The sequence below is a fragment of the Myotis myotis genome, unplaced genomic scaffold (genome assembly GCF_014108235.1).
Source record: "Myotis myotis isolate mMyoMyo1 unplaced genomic scaffold, mMyoMyo1.p scaffold_m19_p_1, whole genome shotgun sequence".
In the NCBI taxonomy this organism is placed as follows: domain Eukaryota; kingdom Metazoa; phylum Chordata; class Mammalia; order Chiroptera; family Vespertilionidae; genus Myotis; species Myotis myotis.
This window is the reverse complement of record NW_023416313.1, coordinates 25,085,712-25,112,944: the sequence shown is the minus strand read 5'-3', so window position 1 is coordinate 25,112,944 and position 27,233 is coordinate 25,085,712. Positions and strand designations below refer to the sequence as shown.

Below are 27,233 nucleotides of genomic sequence, written 5' to 3'. Positions count from 1 at the left end.
TAGAAACATCGATGAGAGAGAAACATCGATCAGCCGCCTCCTGCACACTCCCCACTGGGTATGTGCCCGCAACCAAGGTACATGCACTTGACCGGAATCGAACCCGGGACCCTTGAGCAGGCCGACGCTCTATCCACTGAGCCAAACTGGTCAGGGCAGGACTCCTAGGTTTGAATCCCAGATTCATCACTTACAATTAAGGGGCCTTAGCCAATGAGCAGCCTCCAGAATGAAAACAACCCTAGAATTTGCTTCATGGGGCTGTGGAAGTGATTTGATAAGACAATGTACGAGAAAAGCTTAGCACAGTGTGTGGTGCGTAATAAGCATTCACTGAATGTCAGCTGCTATTGACACTATTAATATCATTAAAGTACGTAGCTTGTGAAGAAGCCTAACCTACCACATACATCATCCCAGCTTGGTTAAGCTTGGGCTTTGTTCTGTTCGTTTCATGGCGGACGCTAACTATGGCATATTGGGTAAGTTTTAGGATGCATTCCTTTTGAATATCGTGGGGAAGTGTACTTTAAAACTCCTGTTGCAAGTCTAGCACTCTTTTAGATGCTTCTTTTCCCCACTGACTGATTTGCTATTGCACGCAAAAGCTGTAAAAAGAGAGACATCCAAACCATCTGGTTCCCTTGCTGAGTTGTTTTCATTCTGCCCTTCAGTGAGAAACATTTGAGTTTTTAAAAATTCATGAGTGATACCACACCAGTGGGCTAATTTTATCCCTAATGAGGTGTATTATACTTACTAGGATTCATGCTTTCTAGAAATGCTGGAAATGAAAATCTTAAAAAGTAATTTTTTTCGTTCTGTTTCTTCATTTTATTCCTTGACACTTAGAAGTAGCATTTGAATAAAAACATCATTTTTACTACCAATGACAATATAAAAGTTATGTGCTGAGCATTAAAAAGGTAGTATAACATCGCACATTAACTTAAAAATTAAGCACCTACTGGGCGCTAGGAAGGGCTGTGGGACACAGGGTTTATAGTAGTGAGTCAGAATAGATTTTGCCCTAGTAAAGTGTACAATTGACTGGAAGGTATCACTATTATACCAATTATTGTAAGGTTAAACCATATAAAACTGCCAATTGGCTAGCATTTCTTTCCCCAAACAGCAATTTCATGTGATTCAACCTAGTGTTATGAGGGATTACATGACGTTACAGGAACGTGTCTCGGGGACTCCAGGGATGACTTCTGAGGTTTAAGGATGAGTGTGAGCTGGGTAGGTGAGGGGATGCGGGGGGAGTAAGTATGGGGACTAGCAAGGGTTTGAAGAGTTAGAAACAGCATGTGCAAGATGAGGTTGACAAAAGGAGCCAAAGTCTTCCTTATAGGACCTACTAAGAATATTGGACTTAATCCTACGTCAGTAGGAATATTGTTTAGAGGTTTGAGCAGGAAGGTGATATGATCAAATTGTGTGTTTTTTTAAAGTCACCTTGCCTGCCATGAGAGCTACATTGATTGCAGTGGGCAAGAGCGGATGGGACAAAGTCAGCTGGGAGGCTACTGCCGGTATCCAGGCAGAAACTGATGGTTGGCAGTTCACAAGATGCTTTCAAATGTAAATTCATATTTTACCCTTATAACAGTTCTAACACAAGGTGTTGATATCAGCTTCAGCCACATGGCATGCCCAGGGTCAGATGGTGCTGCTGGCAGTAACCCTAGAACTCTGTGGTATGACTCTTGCCCCATGGTCTCCTGGGAGCTTTAGGCCCATGTACCACTATTTCTGAGTGTGCACAATTGGTTTCTCTTAAGAAAGGATTTGCTTATAAGAAACAGAATTCTCATTCCTTAGTGGTGGAGGAGGAGATGAAAGGTTACTCTTAGCCTCGTTTTATGACTGAGAGTTGAGAAGCAAGCAGAACGTAACATGGAACTTGATATTAAATTAGAGCATCTTTTTGGGAAAAAATACATTTATTAACTTTATGTATTTATTTGTACCCTGCCTCATTCCAAAAATGGATTTGAAACAGCTTTCAAAACTACATATGGTATGACAAGAAGAGAAGGTAAAAAATCAGGGTAGGCATATTAAGATGATGCCACAGGTGTCTTAAGTCCAACGAACATTTGCATAATCAACTTTAAGATTCACATGCCCCTCTCCCCCAATAAAAATAAACCAAGTGTCGTGCTCAGAGTAGCTTTTCTTTCTACTGGAATCCAGAAAATTTTCCCCATTGGGTCTTCATAAAGACTCTATCATGTAGTGAGCAGCACCCAGACCTGTTTCACAGAATGAGCAAGTGAACGAATTAACCCAATTCATGTCCGGAGACCATTTCCTATTAGTATGCCGAGTTATGCGACCTTTGGTAAAAGTTTCCTCCACAATAAAGTCAAAAATTTGGACTAGAGCTAGACTTCTCAAAGTGGGTGCCTTGGGGTACCTAATAATGTGACAGGAAGAATGTGAAGCCATAGGACAAATGGCATATGGGTTTTGCTTGAAGATTTTTATGGCAAAACAACATTGAAACTTTTATGAAATATGTTTGGAGTTGTTTGGAAACATACAATTGAACCTATGTGTTTCATTTTGGGGAAAATTCCTGTTTCTTGAATAGACATTAGAGGCACATCAATAACCCCCTTTCCTTTATGAAGATATAATACAAAACTGTGTAAAACCTATAGTCTTGTTTATATATTAGTAATTTGCTTTCAATTCATGGAGTGTTGCCGAAACCGGTTTGGCTCAGTGGATAGAGCGTGGGCCTGCGGACTGAAGGGTCCCAGGTTCGATTCCGGTCAAGGGCATGTACCTGGGTTGCGGGCACTTCCCCAGTGGGGGATGTGCAGGAGGCAGCTGATCGATGTTTCTAACTCTCTATCTCTCTCCCTTCTCTCTGTAAAAAATCAATTCATGGAGTGTACATGTCCATTACCATGACACTATTTTTTAAGGGAGGACATTTTGCCATTATGCAAAGAGAGACAACTCACAATTCTGCACAAATAATATGTTCCAGGAATGGTGCTTTATAAATATTTTCTCTGTTCTCCATACAGTCCTGCAAGGAATTATTTCCACGTTATGGATGCGGAAAGTGAGGCTCAGAAAAGTTAAATAAACGTGTCTGAAGTAACTTAGCTAGTAGATGAATAGTGCAGGCGTCTAAGTTTTATTCTGTTGCCTCAGCAGGGTAGGATTAATTTCAGGAGCAGCTTGTAATTTGCACGTTTATTTTGACTTATCAAACACTGTGATGTTGATCATTAGGTGTTATCCAGGATACAGATGGGGGTGTAGGTTATATACTTCAGCAGTAACTTAACAGCTGTTACTCTATGATTTATTTGAGGGTGTGGTAGTCCCCCCCCCCAGTAAATCATTGATAATAAGGATTAAAATCAGCTCCTTGTTTTGTTTTATTGCATGTGTTCCCATCAAGGCTTGAATCCCACTGAATGCTTTGCCAGTCATTGCAATATAAAGATAGTCAAGGCAGAATCATTTTGGAGCTGCAAATGTCTTCAGTGTCCATTTAATCGGCAGGTTCAAACTGTGGTCTCTGTAGTCCTAAAGGCCCTGTGGGGTCCCCTCATGGCTCCTGTGGATGATGGAGCAGAATCGGTGATGAGCTGGAGGGGCCTGCCATATCATCCCGCCTCCACTTCAGCCAGCTCCTGCTTTTCGGTTTTGTTCCTGCATCTAGGCACATGTGTGATGGAAGAAAGGGTGCTATCTCTAAAGAAATAAAACAAAACAAAAGTTAAAAACAAGTTTGAAAACTACTGGTCATCCAACTTCTTATTTTCTTTAAGGGAACAAACTTTGGCTCAAATAGGTGAAATGATTTACCTAAGAACACAGAAAAAGTCATGGCAGAGCTAAAATTAAAACTATCAAACCATCATGTTCTACATTGATACACAATTATATTTATATACAATTATATTGGTCAATAAAGTTGGGAAAATAAAAAAAGCATAAAAAAACTAGTCCTCTAGTTCCCAGACTGGTGCTGCAGCCACCGTGCCATATTGAATCTTATGCAGCTCAAGGAGGGCTCTCAGTTGTTGGGAGGGAACATTCTTAAAGTTGGGCTGATTATGTATCCAGATGTAAAATAAAGGTAAAAGTTTTGTGCTTAGGGTATATTTTAATGTCTCACCCGAAATACCCTTCTCTTGAACTTAAGTCTCCTAAATTTGAATATTTTCTATATCATGACTAAAGTCTTTTATCTTAGGATCCCAAATCCTGTGGGATTCTCCATGCAAAGAACATTGTCAGCAGCATCTCAACGACACATTTAGGGCAGAAAACCAAGTCACTTTCACAGCAACTCTTCTCAGTTGGCAGTGATGGTGGTGGTTGTTTCAGTGGTTCTGAGATCCTCCCTGGATTCACAAGATAGAGTGTGATGATCTGTCAGTGATGAGTAGCAGAGCCCCCCAAATGAGGAGGGGCAGCCCATGAGCTAGACTTACCCGCCCTGTAAAGTGAACCACCTCACTTAGTAAGGGTCTATAGGCATACAATATAGACTATATCTGTATTTCTTCCTAAACATGAATTGTTCACCTTGAAGTCATGGGTACTCCAAAGAAGGGAGAGGGGGAAATACAAGAAATGGAAGAAATTGGTCATCTTCTTATTATGGTCCCGTTCAAGGACAGGAAGAAGGAAAGGGGTTGCATTTCTTGGTTTGTAGCTAACATGATAGAGAAATAGTAGTCCATTTTCCTTTGAAAGAAAATGGCCCCAAATTTGTAATGCATGTATGAAAATTATATTGAAATAGAAAACATTTCTAGCAATTTTTATTTTTTTTTTTACCCATAGGATTTGCTTCAAAGGGCACTCCAAAAATTGAACTGAGAAATCCCAAGTAAGCTGCCTGAATTTCCCTGTACATTCTTGGTCTACATCCTGTAAAGGACCAGACAAGTCAAATTGGTGGTTTTTTGGTGAGTACACCTGCTGGTATCCTTTTCTTCTTAAGGAAAACCATACTTTTTCATTCCTATCAATGAGGTATCTGCTGCTTAGACAATGTGCATCTGGTGTGTCGTTTTGTGGCAACACGAGTGGCTATACACAGTAAGTTATTTTGAACCCACAATATAAATCCCTATTTCTCTGTTTAGTTTACATCTTGGTGGCCCAGGAGGAAAAAACTACTGCTGCTGTTTGCGTGTGTGAGCATCTTAGGAGAGATGAGGAACAATTATGTATTGCTTATAATTTGTCTTTTACACCCACAAATAGAGATCAAGTGTAGGTCACTCGGCATTGTCTTCTGAAAGGGTTGGACACAAGGAAGGGCCTTGGTACAAGCTACGGAAGACGACTGTATTTTCTTGAATAATTCTCACGCCTTTTCTCATTTGTTACCTCACCTGTCGGATGATGTCAAAGTAACTATCAGAACCGCTAACTCATGGCAATCTAATTACAACATATGGAAATACACTTCCACAACTATATAATTCACTACAGATAGGCGGCATTATTATTCTGTGGGTGATAATTTTATGTACGCTGCGGCAGGGATGGGAAACAAAAGAAAGACGTAACTGGTATCATCTTCACCTAGAGCTTTGCACGGCCAGCCCTCCCCAGTCGCAGCCACAGCCCTCACATAGAGCTGGAAGGTAGAGGCCATAGATCCTTGTATGTCAGGGAGGAGTCCTGGTGACACTTATGTGCCCAACAACTCCTCACGCCCCCAACGCAACCCAAAGTCCCTTCTCATATCCTCTAGGCTGGGATCTGGACTAAATTCAGGGACTTGGAGAGCCAAATTTTTTTAATTATAATTTTTTTCTTTTTATAAAAGCATATTTATTAAAGGAAACCTGGAAAATAAAGAAAAAATATAAAATTACTTAAAATCCCACATTCCAAAGAAACCACAATTAACATTATGGTAAATTTATTCCTTTTTTGTTTGTTTTTCAACTATTTCATATATATTCTAAAATATGATTTTACAAGGTAAACATAGTTGAGAACACGAAATTAATATTCTAGTTTACAACTATGCCATAATTTATTTAGCTATTTTCATACATTATGTTTGCTATATCACATATAAATATATACTATTATGTTCATTACATTATGTTACAAATACCACTGTAGTGAACCAATTTGACTATGCATTTTACTTGTGTCTCTGATGATTTTCTTGGGGTAAATTTCCCTAAATGGAATCATTGGGCCAATGAGAATGAACACTGTAAATAAAGCTCTTGATATATTCTAACTGTCCTCCAGAGATGAGCAGCCGATTACCTATTACACGTGTCCTCCCACTACATATGACTGTTCATTTCACTGCACGCATGTAATGATTGAGATCTATCATTTTAAGGTTTAAAATCATAAATATTTCTACAGAAGTTCAGGAAACAAAAGCCTGTTCCCTCCCCTGGCACACCCCAGCCTTAACCAATATCAGGACTCTAAAGTAGAAGACAGTGTCATTTGATTGACACTGTACGTCAGCATCAATCTCTCAGATCTGTTTATAGGGAAAAGCATATGCGAGGCTTGCATTTATTCAGTGGGTATTATCACCACTTTTGTTCATTTCTATACTATGTGCTTCAGGGGAATAAAAGAACATCTTTTCATTGTCTATGAGAAGCTTAATTCAGTTGGGAGTCCAAACAGCCAACTTAAAAATACTTGCCCTTGGGTAGGTCACTTACATTCTCAAGGCCTGTTTCTTCTTTTAAATGAGAGACTCAATTTGTCTCTATCTAAAGAGTATCTGAAGGGGTTACTAGTAAACAGATGTGCATACAATTAAGGCCATTCATTATCTAGATGTCTAAACTTAACGGTGAACACCATAATGTGTTTTGTCACTTCTCGGGCAATGGACGCACATCAGTTTAGGAGAGAAAGTTCCCCTAGGAAAATTTTTCAGTATGGCCTCTAAGGTTTCCTCTAGCTCTAACATCTGTAATTCATAAATAACAGATAAACTACCAAAGGATGAGAACCCCAAAGCAAAGGAATGGCCAGTGGGCTTCACAGAAAGGCTTGTAGAATCATGACCAGAATTTTAAAGGTGATAGAGTCTACGGTTCTGTCTAATCTTCATCCTCAGCCTGGTACCTATGGCCCGCCCGCCCCCCGCCCCATCACCCCAGCACACATTCACTAAAAGTCTGCATTTGAAACACACCAAACATGTTTAAAGGGTAAATAAGCTTGTGAGCCCTGGCCAAATAGTTCAGTTGGTTACAGTGTTGTACCAATACCAAGGTGGCAGGTTTGATCCCTGGTCAGGGCACATATAAGAATCAACCAATGAATGCATAGATAAGTGGGACAACAAATCATTCTCTCTCTCTCGCCTCCCCCCTCTTCTGTCTCTCTAAGAAAAAATAATAATAATTGCATGAATATTTAGCTAGCCTTCACCACCTACACCTGCCAGAAATGTTAAAATTGTGTGACTAAACTACTGAGCTATACTGAGCAATTTCAGGGAGACAAGCCAAACTTTGTGAGAAAGTCTGTCACCTGCCAACTAATCTTTCTCTCTGAGGTAGATTGTCCCTTGCATATTAACATAGAGTACATACTTCATAAATATTTTTTGGATTCCTCTCTACTCAGATTTTTTTTTTTGCTACTTTGTAATACCAGTTTGGCTTTGTGCTTTAAAAAATATATCTTTACATATGTTGGGACAACTTCCAAAACCTAAAAGCATGAAGGAATTGTAATAGTTCCCCAACTGGCTGTAATCTCAGTCTTCGAACAACACAGACACTTTTTGACTATATTTCACACAGTTAAAAAGTCTCATTTGCTAATATATTGGCCATTTGTCTTGCTTTGCAATTTGAATTGCAAACATGAAGAAAAAGCTGTATAACCTATAACATCATTTTTCTAATTGATTTTCCCATCTTGTAAAAATCTGCATTTTTTTTTAAATTTTATTTATTTCATACTAGAGGCCCGATGCACAATATTCGTGCAAGAGTAGGCCTTCCTTCCCCCAGTTGCCAGTACCGGCTTCCCTCTGGCACCCAGGACCCGGGCTTCCCTCACAGCCCTGGCTTCCTCCTGAAGGCCGTCGGGTCTAATTAGCATATTATGCTTTTATTATTATAGATAATCTTTGCTGGTTTTCCATGACTCCCTTTTTATTGTGGTAAAATATGTATATTAACCATTTTAACCATTTTTAGATGTACAGTTCTGAGGCATTAAATACATTCACATTGTTGTGTAAATACCACCATCCACATCCAGAACTTTTTCATCTTCCCAAATGGAAACTTTTCACCTTCCCAATGGCAACCACCTTTCTACTCCTTGTCTCTATGACTAACTATTCTAGGTTTCTCATTTAAGTAGAATTATACATTTGTCCTTTGGGGTCTGCCTTATTTCACTTAGCATAATGTTTTCATGGTTCATCCATGTTGTAGCATGTGTCAGAATTTTCTTCTCTTTTAAGGCAGAATAACATTTAATTGTTTATATACCACATTTTGTTTATCCATTAATGCATTTTAAAAAATATATTTTTATTTATTTCAGAAAGGAAGGGGAGGGAGAGAGAGACAGAAACATCAATGATGAGAAAGAATCATTGATTGGCTGCTTCCCGCACACCCCACACTGGGGATTGAGCCCCCAACCTGGGCATATGCCCTTGACGGGAATCGAACCCAGGACTCTTGAGTCCATAGGCCAATGCTCTACCCACTGAGCCAAACTGGATAGGGCCATTAATGCACTGATAGACATTTGAGTTACTTCCACCTTTTGGCTATGTAGTTAATAATGCTTTTATCATGGGTGTACAAATATCTGTTTGAATCCCTACTTTCAATTCTTCTGGGTATATACCTTGTGGTGGCATTGGTGGATCATATGGTAATTCTATGTTTAAGCTCTTAAGGAGCCACTGTACTGTTTCCCATAGCAGCTGCACCATTTTACATTCCCACAAGCAATGCACAGTTGTTCCAATTTCTCCACACCCTTGCCAGCGCTTGTTATTTTGGGGATTTTTGTTTGTTGTTTTTTCAATAGTAGCCCTCGTAATGGGGGTGAAGTGGTATGTCGTTGTGGTTTGATTTGTGTTTCCCAAATGATTAGTGATGTTGAGCATATTTTCATTTGCCAGTTGGCTTTTTGGGTATCATCTTTGGAGAAGTGCCTGTTCAGCCCTTTGCCCGTTTTTAAATTGGCTGATTTGTTTTGTTATTGTTGCATTGTAGGAGGTCCTGATGTATTCTGAATATTAATTCCTCAGTAAGGGTTGCCTTTCACTCTGCTGATAGTGTCCTTTGATTCACAAAAGTTTTTCGTTTGATGTAGCCCAGTTTATCTATTTTTTTTTTATTTTGTTGCCTGTGCTTTGGGTGTCATATCCAAGAAATCAAAGCCAAATAAATCCAGTATCATGAAGCGTTTCCTCTATATTTTCTTCTAAGAATTCTATAATTTTAGCTCTTTCATTTAAGTCTGTGAGTCAGTTTTTGCATGTGGTGATGGTAAGGGCTAGGCTTATTTTTAAAGAGGTACTTTTCAATCCCACTAAGTCCCAGTGAAGATGTGTGTCAGCCAGTTAGGCACATGGCACATGTTGACATCTAATGTTCATTATTTTTCTATGCCGTGTTGGCTTTGGTGGTTTCCCAACAAACAGGTGAGACAAAGCTGAAGCAGCCGGGGAACCAAGAGCTGTCTCAGCTCTTGTAACTAGGATACAGCAGGGAGGCAGTGGCTGGGATCAGGACGCATTTTGATGTAAACATGCTTGATGAAATCCCCAGCAAAGGAACAGCAGAGGTCGATAGTGTTTTAGACTAGAAAGAAAAAAGTCTGTGTGTGATATGTATGCATATCTGTGTGGCAGCAGAGGGGAAGAGAGAGGACACACCACACGGGATGTGGCTGTGAATTCGGAGCTACAGTCAGTATATTTATTTATTTATTTATTTATTGCATGAAAATAAATTCCGTTCTGTTTCAGGGAAACGGATCTAGATTAGCCACAGTAACGTTTCCAAACAGTTTTTCTAAAGCAGCTATCCTAGTTCTCTTTTATTGTGGACAATGTCACGTGGGTAGCCCACCTAGCCTTCACTTGCAGAATCGAGTGAGCAGGAACTACCGGGCTGTGTAAACTGCCTCTCCTAGTATCGCCAGTTCCAAGGTCTGCGCCTGACTGGCTGCTCTCTGATGGGTTTGGAGATAACAGCCCAAAGAATATAACTCAGAGCTGCAGGATTCTTCATGTGAATTAGATTCTCAACACTTGAACATGGTATTCACAGCTGGGTGTCCCGATTCCAAATAAATTAGAGTTAAATCAACTCGGACTCTGGCTTCAGGACCTATGAGAACACACCGTGACGCAGTCCGCCCCCGCTTGGTTTCATGAGGACAGGCTTATGAGGGATAAACTCTGTTTGCTGCTGTAGGTCCTCATTTTCTCTTTGCCATAAAAGGGGATTTGGAGAAAGAGGAAATAACTAAGCCAATTAAATTTTCTGATGCAGGTGGGATAAGATAAACCGTGCTTTCTAAAAAATCATTTTGCGAGACTGGCGTGGTATATTGTATTTCCCTTGAAGCATTAAAGTCATTTCACACTTTATTAACTCAAAGAATATCCAGTATTTCTCTGTGAGACTGGGAATAAATGACTAGCTCAAATCAGGGACATTTTTACTGGTATGTTAGTTTTTCAACTGAAATATTAGCTCAAATGCACACAATGAAAGGACAGAGTACATAAGGCGTGAACAAAATCGTACTCCAACCCTAGTCCCAGGAGTTAATATACCTGGAAGCTCATAAGCTTCCTGGAGCTTGAACATTTCATTCTAAATGCTCTGGGTTCGGCAGGACTCTGGATATCCATTTTGTGTTCCTTTCCATTCTGAAAAGTTTAGTCTACATTTCATGAGCTTCTTCCATTAATCTAGTTGTGCTTTCTATGTAACTTTTATGTAAATTTTCAACTAACTTTAACTGTCTAATTAATTTATAGAGACTGGGAAAACTGGTTCTCCTTCCTCCTCCCTCCCTTTCTCCTCCTTTTTAAAATAAATAGAACACCTCTAAATAGAACAACTTTGTCTTTTCCAAATATCTGCAAATTCTACCTCAAAAAAAATTATGAATTTAGCATTGAAGTAATTTGTAGTTGACAAACTCTTTTCCCATTCCTAGTTTTAAACTATATTACTACTACATTTTGTTCAAATGGTGAATGCCTGTTAAAAACTGCAGTGTGTGTTTTATTTAAACAATGATTAAAGCAAACGGCTAATCAGACAGTAGCATTGCTCTATTCCTATGCATTACTCTGGGTACTTATTAACCAAGGTCATTACACTAAACACACACACACACACACACACACACACACACACACACAAAAAAAAAAAAAAAAAAAAAACACAGGGATACTAAATGAGAATTTAAGATGAGAAAGAGAAAGAAAGAAAAAAATAAGGTGGAGGAGACGAATGAGGAGGAAGGATGACAAGCAGTAAAGCTTTCTGCCCACTGGAAGGTGTGCGTCCTCCCCATCTCTTCCACTCTGCACACGAGGTTGCTTCCCTGGGTGGCACACTCCCACAGAAAGTGGAACAACAGATAAGTGAGTGACTTTATCGCATCGAGAACCTTGGATTTCATAGATAGACATTTGTGAACTTCGCTATTACATTGTTAGTATCAGATTAATTTGTGATCTCCTTTCCAACTCATCAGGACCCACCACTGCTGGCAGAGAGCTAACTGCCCAGGGGAAAGAAATACCAGGGAGAAAGGATCCCTCCCAATACCAGGGAGTGTGCACAGCTCGAGCACTCTAGGACCCAGCTTCCAGAAATGCCTGCGCGTAAAATGGCGTTTGGAAGATGCCTTTGGTCATTGTGCCTCTTGCCTTTGGCATGAAGTCACTACCAAACCCCGAGACAGTGTAGCAGAAGCTAAGCATATGGATGAAGGCAAAAGAGTCATGGTGTTCTACAGCTGCCTGACCAGGGCCTGCTTTGCCAAGGAGGCTCTAAGGAGGTCCACATTTGCATTCAATGTAGTCCCTCAGTGGTTGGTGTGGCTTTCCTCTGACACTGCTGGGTCTGAGCTCTGTGTTAGGAACGCCAGTTCCCGTACCGAGCTGGCCTATCCATTCTTTAATGGGCCCCTTTTGGTCATACAGACACACTGCTGGACAAAACTTAGAATGACTATTTGTACACAGTTCTGGATGCAGGTAAACCACACAAGTTAAATATAAACAGATACATGAAAAAAATTTTCAAAGCAATTTACTGGTAGTTAAAATGATGATAAAATTATTTTTATAATTGGGTCCTACCATGTTTTTTTTATAAAAGACAATGCTCATTCATTGGTTCTTTCATTCATTCATTTCATTATTAACACATTCTTGCCTTCAGTGCTAGCCACAGGGGATACCAAAATAAGGGTCCCTGCCTTTGAAAAGCTTCGATCAGAGCTAATAAGATAAACCATAGTGCTTTCATTTTCTGATACAGATTAAACAATGTAGAAGTGGAAATAGCCTCAAATATCTAAAATCTCTTCATAATAGAAGGTGAATTTTACTTTTTCTGGTATTAAAGTACCTCTCTCAGATGACCCCACTTCTAATAGAGTCCTTTTCAGAAAAGACTGAAAAACAAAGGACGCTGATAAAACGTGCCAACATATTCACAAATACCCGTTGCAGGTTTCTTCTCAGACCAATGAATTCATAGTCTTCCATTCTTTTCCATGTTTTTATATTAAAGAATTAAGTTATTGGGTATTAGGTTTAACCTTAGCCATCCTTTTGCTAGAAGGACCTACCTGTTTGTTTCTCATTATATGTATATCTAAAAAAACATTTTTTAAAAGTCCAAATAGCACCAGGGAACAAAGCTGGAAAGCTAGGAAAAAGGAGAACAATGCTTAAACATTTAATGAATAATAAGCAAATGTACTTCCTGGATTCGTTTCAAGTTGCATTTTAATGCATATTGTCTTTGTCTCCCACTGGAGAGTAAGTTTCCTTTTACATTTTTTTCTCATAAAGAGCCTATTATAGTCATATTGTCATGAAATATTATTGGGCTATTTGAAAATATTTTTAACTTCAAAAATACCCACATTCAACTTAAACATTCATAGAAGAAAGTAACCCATGAGTTATTCAATGTTGAGAGTATTCCTGACCAAATGCTCTTTCACTGTAACTATTGCCCTGAGGTGTACTCGTCAGTGAAATACAAGGACATCATATTAAATAGGATCTGTTTTTTCTATGGTAGCAGATATTGTTGTACAGTCACAACTGAAATGACTAATATTAACCAACTCAAATCTGAAGGTCACACCTAAAACTGAAGCCAATATTTGATTATGTCATTCTATTTCGGAGCCTTTGTTTGAGGACAGGCAATTTGTCATTTTTCTTACAAAGAGACCTGTGATATTCTTGTATACTACTATTTGACACCACCAGAAGGTAATAAAAGAACATATCCTGTAGAGTATGTACTTATGTATAACATGGCATAGTAATAATAGACATACTAATACTATAGTACTACTTGCAAACTACCAATACAGTTTGCAGTTGGGAAGAAGAGCATTTACACATCATAGAAACTGAAAGCTTATCTTGGGGAAAGCTCACTTTCCAAGTCTGTTTTGGCATAAATTCAAGAAATCAGACAAATGAAAAATACCCTTTACATACAAAATTTTAGAATTTTTCAAAAGCTATTTATAGGCAGATCTCTACTGTATATGGACTGTCAGAGTTTTGTTTTGTTTTGAATATAAGCAGACTCTACTGTCAAATATAAGTTAAACTAGAGACTATCACCCCAAAGATGAAGCTTCTTTATTAAATTATAATCCCAACTTTACTATTATCTAGTTTTGTTTTCGGCGAAGCACATGATCACCTTTGTTCTCAGTTTCTTCATCAAAAAAATAGGACTGATACTTTTCCATAGTATTGTGGGTATATATAGAGGCAAAGTATATACTGGAAAGAGATAGATGATAGATAGATAGATAGATAGATAGATAGATAGATAGATAGATAGATTGATTGAATCATTCTAAATGACATGGAGAATTTCCTATGTAAAGAAATACCTTTGCAAATTAAAAAGTATTTTTATAATAAAAAGAATCATACATGAAACTGTCAGTTCATATATTCAAATGCTGGCACATAAAATTTTTCTGAGAATATTATGCCCAGGTTTCTTTCTTAAACCTCCACTGGTAATTTTAATATCTTATAGTTAATAAACAGTATTTAGGACCTACTATATTCAATGGGTAGGAAATAAACATCAGTGTGGGTATAACAAGTAGTATTTATATAATACAGAATTGGACAAATATCAAAAGGACATGGTATTTACCTTTCGTATAAGCAATGATTAAAGAATGCTTCATTATTATCACGCATTGCACATGTGCAGTATCTTAAAGCAATAGAAGGTGCTAGCTATATAAGTTCCCTTCCAGTTCATCCACAACTTTTTGGAAGTAAATTCTGTAACTCTTGAAATTATATTGTCAGGCAGAAAATTTGTCGTTCTAAGCTGTGACTATATACTAGTAGTTCTCTACAAAGAGAAGATCCTTGAAAGACATCTACTATTTTGACCAACTGAGATGATGGTGGTGGTGATGATGATAAAGAGATTTGAGCATTTGCTGTAGCCAAGTACTTTTCTAAGTGTCTTATATATATGATCCCATTTAATCCTCACATGGTGAAGTATATTATCACCATTTTATAGATGGTGAAACTGAGGCTCGGGGAGATTAAGTGACTTGTGTGATGGCACTTGTTTCTCAAGCCGGGAAGCAGTATATGAACGCAGGTGGTCTGGCTCCAGAACATGGGTGTGCCACCATCGTCCCCACTGCCTCATCATAGTCCCAAGTCTCACTTAAACATTTGAATTATGTGGATTCTAATCCTTAAACATTTCCATTTAAGAATTTAATTCAATAAATTTTTACATCTAAAAAATATAAATTGAGCATGTTAACTATGTTATAAAGGGCCAAAAATAGGTTATGGAAGAGTTTGCAGAACTCTCTGAAAGCTTAGAAGAGGGGTGGTGAGGTGCAGTGAGGCATGTTGTAGGAAGGGAAGGTTTCCCAACAACGTTACTGTGGATCCGTGCTTGGATTTGCTTCAACTATAGCCACCAGTGTCCATTTCTCACTGGTAGTGGATTGCCTGTCAGCACTGGCCAGCCAACCCTGCTATCGCTAAGAAAATAGCAAAGACAGAGTACCATGGTAGAAAGAGCTTAGGCTTCATCATCAGTTTCAATTCTGAGTGACCTTGGCCAAGTTATTTGATCTCTCTGAGCCTCAAGCTTCTGATCTTTAAAATGGGGCAATAATATCTAACATTCATCAAACACTTGCTAATACACTAAGTTCTCATTAACGTCATCCATAGATTCTGCAATTTTAAGGAAAACGGTATATAACAAAATCAATTTTACCATAAATTAATTGATAAAAGCAAGAATTAAGTTCCTGCCTATCTCATCAACATTATAACAAAACGACATTGAGCAAAACGATGTTATTCAAGAACCTGCGAAACTTGGTTTTTCTATGCTCTTGGTAAATACTATCTCATTTATTTCTCACAGTGACGCCTGGAGACAGTGATTATTAGTAACCACCATTCTCATTTTGCAGATGAGGATGTTGAGGAACTAAAACTTTAAATAACTTACCAACATCATACAGCTACACAGGTGAAGAGCTGGGGCTTAAGCTAAAGAAGTCTGACCCTAGAGCATGGGTCTTTTGCTGTAAAAGGCCAGACAGTAAATATTTCAGGTTTTACAGGTCTCATTGTCTCTGTTACAACGAGACAATTTATGTTTTTATTTTTATATTTTTAGATGTAAAAACTTATTGAATTAAATTCTTAAATGGAAATGTTTAAGGATTAGAATCCACATAATTCAAATGTTTCAGTGAGACTTGGGACTATGATGAGGCAGTGGGGACGATGGTTGCACACTCACGTTGCAACTCAACTCTGCTATTGTAGCAAGAAAGCAGCCACTAACATGTGTAAACAGAGGGGCATGTCTATGTCCCAGTAAAACTTTATAAGAATAGCCAGAGGGTCAAACTTGGCCCACTGGTGGTAGTTTGCTGATCCCCCACTCTAGAGTCCACATTTTAAACTTGAACTCATAGAGATGTCATAAAAAATCAGATAACTATCCTATCCTTATGGTGTTTTATACATATAGTAAGAGCTCAAAAATGGTAGCTATCTAACTCAATGAGCTTTTAAACTGTACACTAGGAAACTCTTCGAGGGATTATTTCTAGTCTATCTCCTTCCCACCAAGGAGAACTGTGTTTAACTCATCTCTGCTCTTAGTGCCACTCTCTTAGCACATGAGGGAAATACAGTGTGGACATGCCGTGGGGCAGTGACCTCCTCTGTGCTAAACGATTGCAGTCAGCAGACTGGCTCCTATGGATGCTCAATTACGTGGATTTTTATTTTCGCAATTTAATTCATTCATTCATTAAGGCATCATTGCTTATGTATTATGTTTGCAATAATGTGACATGACATAATGCGCGCCTAAGTGCAGGAGGGTACAGAGAGCTCCACTCTTGCAGATTTTCCATCTGTAAACATAATAAAACGAGGCATGTGCAGATGCTCAGTCCTTATCCAGCTATTACAGCTGGGTCACTTCTTGGGTTCTGTTTTGACCCATGGTCCACTGTTGCCTTGGCACTCAATAAAATGTTTGCTGAAAGAACAGAGGTGACCTCCTAGGGTTGAATAACCTTATTTGTCTGCCCATCTTAGGTCATGGTGATCCCTCTGCACTGTCTCCCTCTCCCTCCTTCTTCATCCATTCTTGGTAGACTAGGACTGTGCAGTGGTCACCCCTGTATCCCCAAGTCCCTATCACAGCCTGCCATACAGCAACTGTTGAGTCAGTGTTTGAATGAGTGAATGAATGAACGCATACACAAATACTATTTGTCTATCCCAGTGGTCGGCAAACTGCGGCTCGCGAGCCACATGCGGCTCTTCGGTCCCCTTGAGTGTGGCTCTTCCACAAAATACCATGTGCGGGCGCGCATGTACAGTGCGATTGAAACTTCGAGGCCCATGCGCAGAAGTCGGTATTTTGTGGAAGAGCCACACTCAAGAGGTCAAAGAGCCGCATGTGGCTCGCAAGCCGCAGTTTGCTGGTCTATCCTATCAGACCATTAAAGGCTAGGGAGGTTGGTTTTAGTACCAGTGAGTTGATTGTGTTCCAGGAGCACATTTTTAGTGACTATTCCTAGAATATCTAAAAAAAAACCACCTCTGAATCTTCAGTGCGGCTTTCTACATTATTGAAGAAACCAGCAATGGCATTTGAGCGAAGTCCAAGACTTAAAAACCAGATTGTCAGCAGTTTTCCTGTGTCCACGAAGTCTGAACTTAAAGGAGGCTCTTCTGCCGCTTGGCCGATCCTTAGCCTGATTTCAAAAATGTGTGACCCAGGCCTCTCAGTTTGTCTGTGATGACAAATCAGTTCGACATCAGAATCCGTCTGGTCAGGCTTGATGGTGGCAGTTGTTTGGTTTGAAAAATTAAATTGGTAGGTTTTCAGCCAAATGAAATGAATAGTTTGGCATCACGGAGACACTACCTTGGGCTTTTGAAAAGTGTTGCACATTTCTCAGTCTTGACAGATTGAGCCCATGCTGGGGGTGGAGAGTATATAAAATAATAACTTCTCTGACTATTTAATTTAGTATCTGCCATGTGCAAGTATGCAATCTGCTTATAGCTCCAAGACTTGATAGGATACTCTCAACAGTGAGCAATTTTTGGTTGTCAAAATGGAGGACAGATGGTCCTGGCACCTAGGGTAGAAGGCAGGGATGCTACAGAGCACAGGACTGTCCCCCAAAGCACAGGGTTATCACACCCAAAATGTTCCTAGGGGACGAGGTTGAGAGACCCTGGAGTAAATGATACCTCAGATCCATTTGCAGCTTAAACTTTGGTATTTGATTAAATTAGATGTATCCGTGAAATAATTGTATAAATTGCAAAACACAGTGTACATTTAAGCTGCTATTATATAAGCTGCTTTTCCTCTTCCTTCTCCTTTCTGGTCAGCCTTTCTGTTCCTTGCCAGATTCTCAAAGGTTTAGGTCAGAGGAGCCAAAATAAGGGGTGAAACTGGAAATCTCTCCTCCCGCTCGTTCAGAGTTTGGGAAAACGTTAATCCAGGAGGCAGATGTGCGCCGAATTGATGGGTTTCATTATTGACAGCATTACCCCATCAACCTGTTGAGAAAAAGTGTGTGTAATGCTTATTTAAAGGGAACAAGATAACAGATTCTCAACGGGTATTGGTTTGCTGCCAAACGCCCGTAGACAACCCCCTCCACCCCTTTCGAGCGGGTGACTTTATCCCTGGGAACCCACAGCGCAAGGCCTCGTTTTCAGGGATGTGTTGATAGAAATGTCTGGGAAAAGTGAGCCCCTTGGCTCTGCATCTGCTTATCAGACACAATCGTTCATTAAAGGATATGCTTCGCCATCGCGAAATCCATACAGGCATCGACACAGTTTAAAGACCAGTAGGAATGAACTCTTCTCACATTAGCCAGGCGTGGACAGAGGTACAGCCCAGAATGTCATTCTTCCACCACCTCTGCACCCTCTCAGGATTTCACCCAAACAGCAGAGTCGTGGAAGGGTGTTTATGTGTCCCAAGGGCCATGCCCTCCAATAGAAGGAGGTTGCTGGCTGAGATAGAAAAAGACAAGAGCCTGAACTTCAGTCTTCAGCTTAGTGCTTGGGCCTTCAGGTAAATTCCCAGTATCCTGCCTCCTTCTTTAGCAGAACTTTTACACTTTAACCCTGGGGTATGTCCCACTGCCGGAGGCCTGCCTGCTGCGGGAGTGCCCTCCCTGCTGTTTACTCTAGTGGGTGGCGGCAGCTTGGCACAGGCAGTTAAGATAACCGCTCAGGGTGAGGCCGAATCTTGGAAACTTTTTGCAGGAGCTGGCCTTCAATTACACCCCCCACCCCCACCCCCCGGTTCATGACATTATGTGTCCTTTACTCCTGAAAATGATCATCTGAAATAGGTGCTGACCGTAGACCCATCTTAGAGATGTGGGGATGGAACTGAGGTAATTCACCTTGTGTGACATGGTTAGTAAGTGGCACCGTCATGATTTGAACCTACATTTCTTTGACTCCAAAGTCTTGGCTCTTAACTAGCATGGTATGTGTTCTGTTCTGTCCACATTGTGTGTGTCAGGTCATGCCTAAGAAGCGACTATTAGGAAAGACAAAAATATTATGGTGTGAGTAAGATACATCAAAATAGAAATCTAATCACAAACAGAGATAGAATTACCTCTTGGATAAATACATTTTAAAACCTTCCATTGAATTAAATTCCAGCTAGAGCTGGAAGACCCTGCTCCCCACTGAATATATCTTCGAATTTCAATGTGTCTGCTGGTCAGCAAATAACTCTCCCCAAAATTCCAAATTGCAAAATTAACCCCAAACACACACACATACACACACACACACACACACACACACACACCCTCTAGAGAAGCGAACCAAAGTTAACTGGCAGTTGGGATAATTCTACAGTAAACACAAGACTGTTCTGGATCCTAGGTAATGATGGGTTGATAAACATCAGAAATATTTCGCAATACAGTAGTATCCCTTGCCCCTAATGCATCCCAGTTCAAACTTAAAATCCTCCTGAAAGGTACTCTGAACCAGTACTAAGAAAGGAATTCGAATCCCTGATGATTTTTGCTTTAAGTCTGACAACAAAACAAGGACAAGCTCAAACAAGGACAACAAAAATTCTAGCTAAATAGTTCAGAATAATAAGAGCTTGATTTGCAAGGATAGGTTTCTCTGTTTGTTTTATTTGCCAAACTGTGCATAAGTGATTGGTTTCAAATATATTGCCATGTTTGTTTAATGCTAGCAGCCTTCACTGAACACTAATGCAGTGCTAGTGTGTGTGTGAGAGAATGGCTGTGGCTTGGGAGGGTCCGGCCTCAGGGGATTTGGCATCCCCATGCATGACTGATGGGACCTTTTGCATCCAATTCAGCAAGTCTCTTCAGGTTCATTCTGGAAGAGCCCTTGCACAGTGCTCTGGCCAAGGGTTAGATGAGAAACAGGCTTATACTTGGATGCCTGAGCCACACCACCAAGCGGAGACGCACACTACCAGGCAGCTTACTGTTATGAATGGAATCTGGGGGACTCTGGTCCACCGGTCTCCACCAGAACTCGCAGGCTGGACTTCTCATACCGACGGGTTTAAAGCTGACTAAAATAACCTCTCGCCTGTTTCCTTGTAAACAGAAGCATCCGACAGAGGAGCAAGATTCCTACACGTTCAAATATCTTTATTTTTTTTTTTTAGTTCGAATTTCTCGTGCTAGGATTTCTTGAGCACATAGTGCAGGGTTTACACTGGGAGCTTTACACAGATCATTCCATTAAGGGTCACTGAGGGGCAGCTGGAACAGACTTCAGCCAGACGATCAGGGTTTCAAGACCAGCTCTGATGCTCATGACCCGAAAATCTACTTAATCTCTCTGTGCCCCGGCTTCTTTATAAAGTAGAGATCCTAATGTCCCATATGGACATTGTGAGGATTGAAGTGAATTAAATACATATAAAGAGCTTAGCACACCACCTGGTACATAATAGACATTAAATAAATATTGGCTATTTTTGTCGCCATTTTAAAGATAGAACACTGAGGCTTAAAGTAGTTAAATGGCTTCTTCCCAGATTCACCACCAGTAAGCAGAGGAGCCAAGATCTGGAACTAGGTCTCTCTGACTCTGGAGACTGTATTCAGTGGGCTAGGCAGCCAAAATCAGACCGCCCAGTCCATTAAAAACTGTCATATCCTGAATGGGAGGAAATTGGGGAATTCTGTGCCATTTATCCAGATTTTTTAAAATTATTATTCACATATAAATTTCATCTTATGAAGTCAGCTTATTATCCACTAGAGGCCCAGTGCATGAAAATTCATGCACTGGAGTGGGGGGTCCCTCAGCCTGGCCTGCCCCCTCTCACAGTCCGGGAGCCCTCAGGGGCGGGAGGCGACCTGGCGATCAGGGGAAGGCGATGCCCCCATCACACCTCTGCTGCTGCCACTGCCGGCAGCGCCAGCCTCGGCCGGCCTTGGTTACCTGAGCCTCGGGCGGCCCTGGGAGGCTGGGGGGCTGAGGGGACTGGGCGCTGCCATCTTTGAGGGTGGGGCAGTCAATTAGCATATTCCCTCCTTATTGGCTGTGGGGGCCGCCATCTTTAGGGCATGGCAGTCAGTTAGCATATTCCCTCTTTATTAGATGGGATGGTGTCCACACCTCCATCCCAAGGAGAATACTATCATTCAACAGGTAGTATTTCTCACTGTTCCTTAGTCACATACACATTTACACTAAAGAGGGTTTCTAAAGCATAATTCTGATGGTAGCTGGAATTTACCTTGAGGAGCGATGGCCTATGAGAAACTAATTAAGATACTGAGGCACAGCTCTTTTGAAGCAGTCTTGGACACTGAGCACGAGTACTAAACGCCTTCATTCTTAGCTCTTTTGTATTTGAAGCATCATTCTTTAGTTCCTTTAACTCTGAGGAAAACCCCATGAGGACAAGATGGTGCCAGTGCCTGACACATAGTAGGTGTTAAATAAATAAGTATTTATTGAATGGAATGAATAAATGGGCACAAACCCTTCTATTTGTGTCTCTTAAGAAATTGTTGTTTACCTGTGTGTTAGGAGCTGTCCTTTCTTCCAGGCACCATCAACTGGACCAGGCAGTTAATCGGAAAACAGCTTAGAAGGAGGGGGGAAAGGCAGGTCAGGAAGACTGTCTTTGAAATATGTTAGAATTTCAAAACTTGTCCTGAAATTAAGTCATTGCTCGGCATAGGAAACAGAGGGAAAAGTGACTGTAATTTTTAACAATGGGAATGTACGTTCTTTATCCTCAGTGATGTTCTCTGCACATCTCCTGGAGCAGAGGTTGGCAAACTTTTCTGTACGTGGCCAGGTAGTAAAAATTTTAGGCTTTGCAGGCCAGGGAGTCTCTGAACTATTCAACTCTGCCATTGTGGTGCAATAGCCTCTACAGATGATACTTTAAAAAAGGGGGCGGGGGTGTATATCTGTGTTCCCCAACAAAAACGAAGGACAGGCCAAGGCCATAGCTGGCCAAGGCCTGGTCTAAAGCATGTCTAATTGTAGTAAGTTACACATTCTGTTACATCTCTAAGAGAAAAGACATGTTAGCTGTATAGTTCCCCCTTTTAAGGCATTGAATAAATTATCTTTTATAAATCTAAGCCTGTGGGCTCAAATTCATTGCACAGCATACCGTATAATTTTTCAACTATGTTATATTAGCTATGAAGATAGGAGAATAGGGTTTATAAACCATAAACATTTTTTTAATATGTTAAACTAACTCAATGTATCTTTTTTTATGGCTTCCATTGAAATTATAATTTTATGGAATCTTATTTTTGACTATTTTGCATCACTTTTTTGTTTTTAGAAATTGTGGTAAAATATACATATAACAAAATGAACCATTTTAACCTTTTTTAAAGATTTTTTAAATTGATTTTTAGAGAGAGAGGAAGGGAGAGGGAGGATGAGGGAGGGAGAGAGAGAAAGAAACATCAATGTGAGAGCAAGACATCTATTGGCTGCCTTTTGCATGTCTCCTACTGAGGGTCAAGTCCACAACTCAGGCATGTGCCCTGACTGGGAATTGAACCAGCAACCTTTGGTGCATGGGATGGTACCTAACCAACTGAGCCACACCAGCCAGGGCACCTTTTTAACTATTTTTTAAGTGTATAGTTCACGTTGTTGTTCCCATCATCCCTAACAAAGTCAGTAAACACCAATTCCTCATTCTCTCTTTTCCCGACTCCTGGCACCCACCGTTCTATTTTCTATCTCTATGAATTTGACTATTCTAGGTAGTTCATATAAGTGGAAAGATACAGTATCTGTACTTTTGTGTCCGGCTTATTTTCACTTACATAATGTCTTCATGGTTCATCCATGTTGTAGCATGTGTCAGAATTTCCTTTCTTTTTAAAGCTTAATAATACCCCATTGTGTATATGTGCCACATTTTGTTTATCCATTCAAGTGGCCATGAACATTTGTTTTTTCCCGCCTTTTGACTATTGTGAATAATACTGTTGTGATCACTGGTGTACAGATATCTGTTTGAGTTTCAGTTTCTAATTCTTTTGGGTATATACCCAAAAGTGAAATTAGTAGATTATATGTTTAATTCTATGTTTAAGTTTTTGAGGAACCACCATATTGTTTTCTAAAGCTGCAACATTTTACATTCCTACCAGCAATGCTCAAGTGTTCCAGTTTGCCCACATTCTTGGCAACACGTATTTTGTTTTAAATAATTGCCATGCTAATGGGCGTGAAATTGTATCTCACTGTGCTTCTCACTTGTTTTTATGTCAATGTTTGTAGTTAATGTAATAGTTTAGATATTACATTAATTAACATCTGGTGCAAATTAGATTTGTGTGTGTGCATTTATTCTTCTCCTAGCTCCCAAATTATATGACATGGCTTCCAAGAACATGTAAACAATAAGATTAATAATATAAATAGCTAAATTCCTGGCATTGGGAATATAGAAGGCTGAAAAACAACTATAGCCAAAATTAGGTGAGCATGAGAGTGTGTTGTAATGTTCTATACAATTATTAAAACTGAAGTGACAAATTCAGTCCTGAACTTCCTAATGGCCAAAGAAAAAAGGGAAAGAAGGCAGGTAACGTGATTCATTTATTCCAGATGACGTAAGTTCAGGAGGGCAGGGAAAGGCTTTTCTTGGCTCAAAGATGTAAGAAATAAGCTATAACTATTTTAAATGAATTGATTAAGTAACTGAGACCAGCAGATTTCAGACTGAAAACAGAATTTGGGGTGAATTTAATGGGGTTAAGATCGAAAATAACTCCCATAACCTGACCATTAGAAGACCTTTTTTTTCTTTTCTTTTTTTTTCTTTTTCTTTTTTCTTTTTGTAAAATGGTAGTTTTAAGTACAATTAGGAAAACAAAAAGTCAACTCCACATAGCTCAGCAGAATGATAGGGTCTATCTATTCCTTTGGACTTTAGTCAGTGTTTTAGTAATGCAACACATAAGATCTTGAATTGCCTCATACATGTTTATAATATATACTTAGCATTTCTTTTCCAGGGCAAAGATGATAAACACACATGTGTTTATATAAATAGTATTCTTAAGAATATGCCCTTTTCTTCCATTTGAAAGGAGGAAAAGATCTTCATATTCAAATCTGATATTGAAATTTTTGTTTCAACTTGAAACTATAGGAATTAACATCTCATTTTCCCAAATGAATACTAAAACAAAATCCTTCATGATAACTACATGTGTTGCCAAACCAGCTTTCAAGCACTTGAAGAGCAAAGAAAATTAAAAAGTAAGAATAGAAGCCTTATTAAGCAGATGTTTTTAAAGAACCGGGAAAGTGTCAAAATTACTCTAAAATTAAGAGAATTGGTCTAAAGTTTTACCCAGAAATTTGGATGGAAGATAATAATGACATTTCCTGAGCATTTGCAATGTTCTGAGCACAGTTCAAAGTGCTTTGTATATATTGTCACTCTTCTAAATACCATCATCAGTGTCCCCATTTTACAGATGAAGAAACTGAGGCATGGAGCAGCTAAGTATCCTTGCCCCAGGTCATACAACTAGGAACTGTTAAAGCTGGGACTCACACACAAGCATGCAGTCAGCTCTGGAGGCCACACTTCCCCCACTGCACTAAACCGGATCTAGATGCTACAGCAAATAAACCAGAGAAGTATTGGTTTGGCCAACTGGCAAATAAACATCTCAGACTTATTTATTTATTTATTTCCTTCCCTTCCTTCCTTCCTTCCTTCCTTCCTTCCTTCCTTCCTTCCTTCCTTCCTTCCCCCCCCCCCCAAAAGGAAGGGAGAGGAAGAGGAATAGAAGCATCAATGATGAGAGAGAATCATTAATTGGCTGCCTCCTACACGCCCCCATTGGGGATAGAGCCTGCAACTCAAGCATGTGCCCTGACTAGGAATTGAACTATGACCTCCTGGTTCATGGGTCAACGCTCAATCACTGAGCCATGCTCATTTCTGTATTTCTGTTGTGTCACTACAATTTGTTTTGTTTTTTCTTTAGATAAGTTTAATTATCCTTCAAATTTCCCTCAATACTCTTGTATATAATTCCTAGTGGTAGATTTTTTAAAAAATTAACAATGCTCCAGGTCCTTATTAAACAATGAAACCTTAGTAGCCATTAATTTTTATGTTTTTACCAAGAGTTTTAAGACCATGGAGGAATGCTTATAAAATGAAGTAAAGGAGCAGAATATAAATTTGCTAGAAGCCAAGCTCCATCCCCCACCCCCGAAAAGCTATTTTTAAAAAAGATAAGTTTAATTTTAGCTATCATTGAGTAGCAGAATTAAGAATGATTTCTTATTTACTTTGCTCGATTGTCCATAAAATTTGCTTGAATACTTTTATAGTCCAAGAAATGAAATAACTTCATTTTTCAAAAGGCCAATCACAGTTTTTCATTACAAAAGCACACTATGATAATCTTATTGTATAATTTAAAATCATTTCTTCTGAGAAAAACGATAAAAAATAAAATCATGCCCTAGCCGGTTTGGCGCAGTGGATAGAGTATCCGCTCATGGACTGGAGTCTCGGGTTCAACTCCAGTCAAGAGCATGTACCTCAGTTGCAAGCTCAATCTCCAGTCCTGGTCCGGGCCCATGTGGAAGGCAACCAATTGATGTGTCTCTCTCACATCAATGTTTCTCTCTCTGTCGCTCTCTCCTTCTTTCCACTCTCTAAAAACAATGGAAAAAATATCCTCAGGTGAGGAATATATCTACATAATTTCCACAGACCCCTGAGCTGTATGAATGAAGGTGGCACAGTTTAGACCTATACTATCATATAAGATTCTAAATTAATTAATTCTTTTTAATTCTAAATTAGTTAAAATTAAATATAATGATAAGTTCCATTTACCAGTCATGCTAGCCCCATTTTGATTGCTCAGTAACCACAGGTGGCGGGTGGCAGCTTTTCTATCACCACAGAAAGTTGCAATGCACAGCACTGGTTTAGAAGAACCCAGAATCTGAGGCCAGGCAACTTGGCATCGAGTCCTGGTACTAGCTGGTACTTGCTATGTGAAATGGGCAATTTACTCAACCTCTCTGAGCTTACTTCCCCACAGACAAATTGGGACTAATGATACTATCACTTACCATGTAAGGCGATTAAGATCAAATAAGATGGTGCTTGTGACACTGCTCCGAAAACTAGAGTGTGGCTTACCAGGTAGTTGCTGCTTCACGAGTGTCCCGGTTTGAGCTTAATCTCTTTGAGGACTGATTCTAAATCCAAGATTTTTGCTTGAATGGCACCATTAAAATCACACTTAGCCGCTCTTTACCACAGCTCCTCGGCCAAGTCCTTGGCAATGTGCGCGGTCCAATTCGTCCTTGGGAAGAGCGTCAGCACACAACTCTGTATCTACCTTGTATAGCACCTCAAAGTTTTTCTTCACAATGTAAATACGTTGCTCTATTTCCATTCCCAAGTGAAAAAGACTGTGTTTTAAAAAGAAAGCAAAGAAAGAGGCTTTGTCTGCCAAAGAAATAAATGTGGGTGAAGTGCTATCACTGAAGGGAAATCAATCTGAGTTGACAGGCAGGAATTAAGCAAAAGATGTTGCCATTTGCTGCAAGAACGTAAGCTTTTCACTGACAATTACAGCAGGTTCTCTCTTCGAAGCTGATTAAGCGGAAGTACTTGCTCGTTCATTCTGAATGTTTTTCCGAGTCAACTTCTGGTTTTTCGTGCAATACCACGTGACTAGACTATTTTAGAGCTGCTGCGTTTCCAGAGCGGGTCTCCATGTTCTTTCTCATGTAATCACCTGATGGTTAAGCATGAGCCTTGTATGTCTTCAAAAGAAAAAAAAAGAGGGGGAGGGGAGTGAGGGGGTGAGATGGGGGGTGGAGGAGTCAGGTTCTGGCTGCATTCGTG

General features: G+C 39.7%; 1 protein-coding gene across 13 annotated transcripts in view; it reads left to right on the top strand.

Annotated features, from left to right (window-relative positions):
* Positions 1-27,233, top strand: part of RBM47 (RNA binding motif protein 47) — a 155,576-nt gene that overhangs the window by 116,710 nt on the left and 11,633 nt on the right. For 11 of the 13 annotated variants that reach the window (XM_036332033.1, XM_036332124.1, XM_036332050.1 and 8 more), the window contains one exon: positions 4,828-4,952. The gene's annotated coding sequence lies outside the window, so the exon portion shown is untranslated. Of the gene's footprint in view, positions 1-1,564; positions 1,588-4,827; positions 4,953-25,279; positions 27,146-27,233 lie in introns of those variants that run through there. The other 2 variants (XM_036332042.1, XM_036332100.1) reach the window with 2 other exon arrangements.